Here is a 9,188-nt window from a genome sequence, read left to right on the forward strand (position 1 = left end):
TAGAGGGTGTTCAGATCTTACTGTTTATCTTGTAATTCATAGTGGAGAGAAGTCTTTTTTTTTTTTTTTCTTTTTTTAAGAAACAGAGTCTCGCTCTGATGTTCAGCCTGGAGTGCCGTGGTGCAATGTCAGCTAACTGCAACCTCCACCTCCTGGGTTCAAGCGATTCTCCTGTCTCTACCTCCCAAGTAGCTAGGACTACAAACACATGATGCCATCATGCCTGGCTACTTTTTTGTATTTTTAGTAGAGACAGGTTTTCACCATGTTAGCCAGGCTGGTTTCAGACCCACCTGGGTAACATAAGGACAACTCCACCTCTACAAATAAAAAATTTGCCAGGTGTGTTGGTACATGTCTGTATTCCCAACTATTTGGGAGACTGAGGCAGAAGGATCATTTAAGCCTGGGAGGTTGAGGCTGCCGTGAGTCATGTTTGCAGTGCTGAACTCCAGTCTGGGTGACAGAGTGAGACCCTATCTAGAAAAACAAAGAAACAAATCAGCGAACAAACAATGTGAAAGGTCATCAGTCACAAGTATTCCTTAACCAATCACCATAGAATTCATACTGCAGAGAAGCCTTACAAATTCAGTGAATGTGGCAAAGCATTTAGATAATGTTCAGGCCTTATTGCCCATCTTGTAATCCATACTGCAGACAAACCTTTGAATGTGGCAATGTCTCCAATTGAAATTCACACCTTGCAAATCACCACATAATGGAGAGAAACCTTACTAATGCAAATCACCACATAATGGAGAGAAACCTTACAAATGCAATGTACATGGTAAGATGTTTTAGTCACCATTCACACCTTGGACAGCATCAGATAATTTATTCATGAAAGAGTCCTTACAAACTGTGTATGGAAATCTCATCATGAGCTCTAGCATTAATGAACATCAGAGATTCCATACCAAGGAGAAATCATATAAATGTAATGTATGTGACCCAGGCTTTCCTGAGGCCTTCCAAATCACTAGAAATCAAAATACACTTCTTGGATAAAACCACACAGATGGATTGTGTATACTGAGGATATCCAAGGACCATTACTGGAGAAAATGATAGAATTTAATTATTATCTTTTTTCCTATAAGTGTTGGGAACAGGCCCCCAAATCTGGCCAGAAACAGGCTCCAAAACTGGCCATAAACAAAATCTGTAGTGCTGTGATATGTTCTTGATGGTCATGACGCCCACCCTGAAGGTTGTTTGTTTACCAGAATGAGGTCAAAGAATACGTGGCCCATCCAGGGCAGAAAGCCGCTTAAGGTTTCCCTGAACCACAAATAATAGCATGTGCCATCTGTGCCTTAAGGACATGTTCCTGCTGCAGATAACCAGAGCCCATCCCTTTGGCCCATCCCTTTGTTTCCCATAAGGAATGCTTTTATGTAATCTATAATCTATAATGCTTATCACTGGCTTGCTATCAATAAATATGTGGGTAAAACTCTGTTCGTGGTTCTCAGTTCTGAAGGCTGTCAGCCCCCTGATTTCCCACTCCACACTCTATATTTCTGTGTGAGTGTCTTTAAGTTAAGTCCTTTAGCACCGCTGGGTTAGGGTCTCCACCACTGAGCTGGTCTCAGCACAAAGCTACTTGGGATCTTGATATGTGCCTCCTTCTACAAGCCTTTTACTGTGGTCTCTGGGAAAGAATCAATTGAAAGAATCAATAGGATGACAGGGCTTATTTCACTAGCTGGAGATAATTTCTATTCAATTTCCTGGAAGAACAACACTGCCTTTTTTTTTTTTTTTTTTTGAGATGGAGTCCCGCTCTGTCGCCCAGGCTGGAGTGCAGTGGCCGGATCTCCGCTCACTGCAAGCTCCGCCTCCCGGGTTTACGCCATTCTCCCGCCTCAGCCTCCCGAGTAGCTGGGACTACAGGCGCCCGCCACCTCACCCGGCTAGTTTTTTGTACTTCTTTTTAGTAGAGACGGGGTTTCACCGTGTTAGCCAGGATGGTCTCGATCTCCTGACCTCGTGATCCGCCCGTCTCGGCCTCCCAAAGTGCTGGGATTACAGGCGTGAGCCACCGCGCCCGGCCGAACACTGCCTTTTTATATTAAATGTTGTCTGATTTAGACAGCAGGGACATGGGTAGAGAATAACATAAAATGATGACTGCATGAAGCAGTCAGGCTTATTGCCTTCCGCCCACCCTTTTCTTGACAAGGGTGTAGTGCTTCTGTGCTCTAATAGCCATAAAATAGAGCATGCCATTAAAGGCATGACATTTTTATGGGAAGAGAATAATTGTTGTTCGGTACTGATTACATGGTAGAAATCATGCAGGGGAAGGGGTGATTACCTCCTCAATTGAATAGCAATAGTTCCTGTTTAGCAAAGATGGAAAACAGTAGTCTTATTTTTGAAGTGGAAGAGAAAACATGCATTTTCTCTTAAGTCTGAGCACACAGAATGGGAATGTTATTAATTTTCGATAACCTGATGACAGTGTGCTTAGGTGATTATCTTTTTGGGATGAATTTCCCATGTGTTCTTTGAGCTTCTTATGTTTGGATGTCTAGGTCTCTAGCAAGGCTGGGAAAGCTTTCCTTAATTATTACCCTAAATATGTTTTCTAAACTTTTAGATTTCTCATCTTCCTCAGAAATGCCGATTATTCTTAGGTTTCATTGTTTAACATAATCCCAGACTTCCTCAAGGCTTTGTTCATATTTTCCTTTTTTTTTTTTTTTTTTTTTTTTGAGACAGAGTCTCGCTCTGTCGCCCAGGCTGGAGTGCAGTGGCGCAATCTCGGCTCACTGCAAGCTCCGCCTCCCGGGTTCACGCCATTCTCCTGCCTCAGCCTCCTGAGTAGCTGGGACTACAGGTGCCCGCCACCGCGCCCGGCTAATTTTTTGTATTTTTAGTAGAAACGGGGTTTCACCGTGGTCTCGATCTCCTGACCTTGTGATCCGCCCGCCTCGGCCTCCCAAAGTGCTGGGATTACAGGCGTGAGCCACCGCGCCCGGCTGTTCATATTTTCCTATTTTTTCTTTGTCTTTGTTGGATTGCGTTAATTCAAAAACTTTGTCTTACTTTGGGAGGCTGAGATGGGCAGACCACAAGGTCAGGAGTTCAAGACCAGTCTGGCCAATATGGTGAAACCCCATCTCTACTAAAAATACAAAAATTAGCTGGGTGTGGTAGTGAGTGCCTGTAGTCCCAGCTACTCCGGGGGCTGAGGCAGAAGAATTTGCTTGAACGTGGGAGGTGGAGGTTGCAGTGAGCCAAGATCTCGCCACTGTACTCCAGCCTGGGCAATGGAGTGAGACTCCATCTCAAAACAAACAAAAATGCCTTGTATTTGAGCTCTGAAATTCTTTCTTCTGCTTGTTTGATTCTTTTGCTGAGACTTTCCAGAGTGTGTTGCATTTCTGTAAGCACATCCATTGTTTCCTGAAGTTTTGATTGTTTTTTATTTGTGCTATCTATTTAACTGAAATTTCTCTCCTCATTTATAGTATCATTTATTTCTCTAGTGCCTCCTTGATTAGCTTAATAACTGACCTGATTTCAGGTAAATCAGGGATTTCTTCTTGGTTTGTATCCAATGCTGGTGAGCTAGTATGATTTTTTGGAGGATGTTAAAAAATCTTGTTTTGTTATATTACCAGAGTTGGCTTTGGTTCCTTCTCATTTGCTTAGGCTGTGTCAGAGGGCACGTCTAGGGCTTAAGGCTGTTGTTCAGATTGTCACACGGAGTGTTCCCTTGATGTAGTACTCTCCCCCTTTTCCTAGGGATGTGGCTTCCTGAGAGCCGAGCTGTAGTGATTGTTATCTCCTATCTGGATGATCTAGCCAGCAGCAGATCTACCAGGCTGCAGGCTGGTACTGGGAGTTGTCTGCACAGAGTCCTGTGATGTGAACTGTCTGTGGGTCTCTCAGCTGTGGACACCAGGACCTGCTCCAGTGTAGGTGGCAGGGGGGTGAAATGGACTCTGTGAGGGTCCTGAGTTTTGGTTGTTTAATGTACTAATTTTGTTCTGGTTGACCTTCTGCTAGGCCTCCTTTTTTTTAAAGGATGAACAGTATTTCATTGTCTATATATACTTTTTTATCCATTTGTTCGTGATGAAAATGTAAGTTGATCCCATATCTTGGCTATTGAGAACAGTGCTGCAGTAAACATGCGTGTGCAGATTTCTATTTATTCTCATTGCCTCTCTCTCTCAATCGTGCACTTGCTCATGCTTGCTCTCACTCTCTCTCTATTTCTCTCTTTCCAGCAGTGGGATTGTTGGATCATGTGGTAGTTCTGTTTGTAGTTTATTGAGGAAACTCCATACTATTTTCCATGACGGCTATACTAATTTGCATTCCCACCAACCAGTGTGCTAGCATTTTCTTCCTTTGCATATTCACCAGCATTTGTTATTTTTTGTATTTTTGATGATGTCCATTCTAATGAGGTGAAGTTATATTTCACTGTGGTTTTCATTTGCATTTACTTGATACTTAGTGATGTTGAGCATTTTTTCACAGGCTTGTGGGTCGTTTGTGTGTCTCCCTTTGAGAAATGTCTTTTCAGGTAATTGCTCCGTTTTTCAATTGGCTTTAAAAATTTATTTGTGGCCAGGTGCGGTGGGTCACACGTATAATCCCAGCACTTTGGGAGGCCGAAGCAGGTGGATCACGAGGTCAGGAGTTGAAGCCCAGCCTGGCCAAGGTGGTGAAACTCTGTCTCTACTAAAAATACAAAAATTAGCCAGGCGTGGTGGTGCACCCCTGTAATACCAGCTACTTGGCAGGCTGAGGCATGAGAATAACTTGAACCCGGGAGGGGGTAGGTTACAGTAAGCCAAGATCATGCCACTGCACTCCAGCCTGGGTTACAGAGTGAGAGTCCGTCTCAAAAAAAAAAAATTGCAATTGAGGTGTTTGAGTTTCTTATATATTCCGTTTATTAATCCCTTGTCAAAAGGATAGATTGTAAATATTTTCTCCAATTCTGTCACTTGTCTCTTCACTATCTTGACTGTTTCCTGTGCTGTGCAGAATCTTTTTAGTTTGACATAATCCATTTTGTCTATTTTTGCCCTTGTTGCCTGTGTTTTTGAGGTCTTACCTAAGACGTCTTTGCCCAGATCAATGCCCTGAAGAGTTTTCCTATTGTTTCTTATAGTTTTATAATTTCAGATCTTCCATTTATGTCAAATCCATTCTGATTTTATTTTTGTGTATGGTGAGAAATAGGGGTCTAGTTTTATTTTTCTGCATATGGATATCCAGTTTGCCAGCACAATTTTTTGAAGAGACTGTCGTTTTTCCCAATGCATGTTCTTTGTCAAAAATCAGCTGGCTGCAAAGATGTGGGTTTATTTCTTTGTTCTCTGTTCTGTTCAGTTAGTGTATGTGTCTATTTTTATCCCAGTAACAAGCTGTTTTGGATACCATTACTTTCTAGTATATTTTGAAGTCAGGTAGTGTAATATCCCTCAGGTTGGTTCATTTTGCTCAAAACTGCTTTGGCTTTTTTGGATCTTCTGTAGTTCCCTATGAATTTTAGGATTTTTTTTTTGTTGTTTTTTGAGACGTGGTCTCTCTCTATTGCCAGGGTTGGAGTGCCATAGCGCGATTTCAGCTCACTGCAATCTCTACCTCCCAGGCTCAAGCGATTCACCTACCTCAGTCTCCTGAGTAGCTAGGACCACGGGTGCGCACCACTGCACCTGGTTAATTTTTGTATTTTTTGTAGGGTTGGGTTTTGCATTGCTGCCCAGGCTGGTCTCAAATTCCCGAGCCAGGCGATCCACCCATCTTGGCGTCCCAAAGTGCTGGAATTACGGGCATAAGCTACCACACCCAGCCATAGGATTCTTTTTTTTCTATTTCTGTGAATAATGTCTTTGGATATTTTGAAAGAGAATGTATTGAAGCTGTACATTGCGTTTGGTAGTGTGATCATATACACAATATTAATTTTTCCCACCCATCAAGATGAGATGTCTTTACTTTTTGTGTAACCTTTCCACTTCTTTCATCACTGTTTATAATTTTCTACCCAGAGATTTTTCACTTCTGGCCTGGGACGCGCGCGTCTTCAGGGTGGAAGCCTGGCACACGTCCAGAGGTGCCGAGGAGCCAACCAGCCCAAACTTTGGGGGAAATGAGTCCCTCTGCCCTTGCCCCGCGCTCTGCTAGCATTTCCTTCCCTCTCTACTTTGCTTGGTGATGCAAAACGCGTGAGGCTCACGGCAAGGGGCCGGGGCCGCAGGGCTCTCCGGGCCAGGCCCACCCCTCATCCACGCAGTACAGCACTGGACGCCCAGGCGGCTGTCCTAAGCAGAGGCTGCTGTGGAGCTAAGACCCGCCCTTTCACCCAGCACGGGGGCCCAGTCCTTGGAGGAGGGCAACATACAGCTCCGCTTTGCCTGGCTCTCGGGCATGCGCGCTATGACCTGTACAGTGCCTATGGTTACACAATATCACCTATGGAGAAGGCTCTTGTGAAAATGGACATTCAGATAGCACTTTCTTCTCGGTATTATGGAAGAGTAGCTCCACGGTCTGGCTTGGCTGCAAAACACGTTGTAGATGTAGGAGCTGGTGTCACAGATGAAGATTATAGAGGAAATATTGGTGTTGTAGTCTTTAATTTTGGCAAAGAAAAGTTTGAAGTCAAATAACGTGATCGAATTGCACAGCTCATTTGTGAACGGATGTTCTATCCAGAAATAGAAGAAGTTCAAGCTTTGGATGACACCAAAAGGGGTTCAGGAGGTTTTGGTTCTACTGGAAAGAATTAAAATTTATGCCAAGAACAGAAAACGAGAAGTCATACCTTTTTCTTAAAAACATGGAGTTTTTGCTTAAAGTGTTTTGGTGTTTTGCACTTCTGTAAAGTACTAGCTTTACCTTCTAAAAGTACTGCATTTTTTTTTTATGATCAAGGAAAAGATCATAAAAAATATTTCTTTGTGTTTGGATCACAAAGAAACTTTCTTTTTCTGCAATAGTTGTATGTAAATCTACTTTGTAGTGAGCTGATGTAAACACTGTCTCCTAAAAATCAAATGTAAATCAGTTACAGATTTTTAAAAAATCCTGCATTATTTAATTCAAGAAATGACACCCCTTCAGCAACTTAAAAAAAAACAAAAAGTGTGTTTTTGGTTTTTTTGTGTGTTTTTGGTTTTTGTTTTTTTGTTTTGTTTTGTTTGGAGACGGAATTTCACTCTTGTTGCCCAGGCTGGAGGGCAATGGCCCGATCTCTGCTCTCCACAACCTCCAACTCCCAGGTTCAAGCCATTCTCCTGCCTCAGCCTCCTGAGTAACTGGGATTACAGGCATGTGCCACAAAGCCCAGCTAATTTTGTATTTTTAGAAGACACAGGATTTCTCCATGTTGGTCAGGCTGGTCTCAAACTCCCAACCTCAGGTGATCTGCTCGACTTGGCCTCGCAAAGTGCCGGGATTACAGGTGTGAGCCACTGCCCAGCTGTGTGTGTAATTTTTAAGAGAGACGGACTCGCTCTGTTGCCCAGGCTAGTCTTGAACATTTAGCCTCAAGAGATCCTCCCATCTCAGCCTCCCAAAGTGCTAGGATTGGAATGAGACCACCACTTTTCCTGTTGTCCTTCCCAGCTTCTCTGCCACATCCCTTTTCCCTAGTTTGTAAGACAGGAGAAAAGGGAGAAAGCAAAAAGTTGGAAAGAAACAGAAGTAAGATAAATAGCTAGATGACCTTGGTGCCACCACCTGGCCCTGGTGGTTAAAATAATACTAATGTTAACCCCTGACCAAAACTACTTGTGTTATCTGTAAATTTCAGACATATGAGAAAGCACTGTAAAACTTTTTGTTCTGTACGCTGATGTATGTAGCCCCCAGTCACATTCCTCACGCTTACTTGATCTATCACGACCCTTTCAAGTGGACCCCTTCGAGTTGTAAGCCCTTAAAAGGGCTAGGAATATCTTTTTCGGGGAGCTCAGCTCTTAAGATGCGAGTCTGCTGACGCTCCCAGCCGAATAAAAACCTCTTCCATTTTTAATCCAGTGTCTGAGGAGTTTTGTCTGTGACTCGTCCTGCTACAGGATTAGAACCATGAGCCAACACACCCAGCCAAAAAGCATCTTTTCTATTTACATTCAGAGTGCATGTAAATTTGAAATTCACTCTACATATAGAAATTATTGACATTATGATGTCAATAAAGTTTATCTCAGAGGTGTTTGAGGTTAATTCATCTGAAGTTTGGAATAGAGTAACAGGCATAAGGGAGAGCTATTTATATCTATTGTTTAAAAGTTTAAGAGTCATTTATATCTATCATCTAAAAGTTTTAGCTTTCCATTTTAAAAGCAACAGTTGGGGACCTAACTTATCCCTGGCCTTAGCCGTCCATGCCCAAGGCATTGTCCCTGGGAAATTCTCAGGAGCTGAGCACAGGGTTGATCCTCACACTCCAGAATGTAGGGAGAATAGAAGAGGAGAGGATTTCTACTGTTCTGTGGGAGCCAGCATCAATTTGCATGTTCCACCCACGCAGGGCTTTGCATTTCACATTCTAGTTCGCATCCCTGTCCCAGAAAATTCCAGGGCTTTTACATTAAAATACTAAAATTAACTTTAATTGCAGGAGCTATCTTAGGTCCAATCACTGTCCCTACTTTGACCCTCTCATAGCGATCCCAGTTCCCAGACCGCTTGGCTGCTGGTCACCGATATGGTCTTTGCTCAAAAACCTGGAAAACAGGCGCGCCCAGAGAGGAAGAAGGAAGCGCAGACCCCGCCGCTCACCGCTCCACCTCGCCCCATCCTCACTTCTCCCGTGCCTCGCCCAGCCCTGGCTTCCCTGCGCACCGTTTCCTGCAAACCCGGAAGTGAATCGTGGGGAGTGAACTCGCAAGCCCAGTTTCCTGAAGACCCGGAAGTCGCTCGCTTGGGGTGACAGTCTTACAGCATTGGCTGAGTTTCTCTTTCTTTAGATTAGATCCGCTTCCAGCGCTTCTGTACTCAGTGTTGGTGGAGGGGTTCCTACTGACCTTAAAGTCCTCCCGCCTTTCCCTCCACCCTAGGTAAATTAATATGTCGCCAAGAAATTCAGAGGTTAAATCGCCCGGACGCTGCTGGTCCTGCCCCTGGGTTCTCTGCCTTCAGGCCACGTAGACGCTTTTTGTCCCGTTTACCTGCTTACCCTTTACTGACCACTTCTTTGGTCCCGC

General features: G+C 43.7%; 1 pseudogene; it reads left to right on the forward strand.

Annotated features, from left to right (window-relative positions):
- Window positions 1-41: 41 nt before the first annotated feature.
- On the forward strand, window positions 42-8,639 carry LOC139360179 (deoxyuridine 5'-triphosphate nucleotidohydrolase pseudogene; annotated as a pseudogene).
- The last annotated feature ends 549 nt before the right edge of the window (window positions 8,640-9,188 follow it).

Source organism: Macaca nemestrina, chromosome 20, assembly GCF_043159975.1.
Source record: "Macaca nemestrina isolate mMacNem1 chromosome 20, mMacNem.hap1, whole genome shotgun sequence".
NCBI lineage: Eukaryota > Metazoa > Chordata > Mammalia > Primates > Cercopithecidae > Macaca > Macaca nemestrina.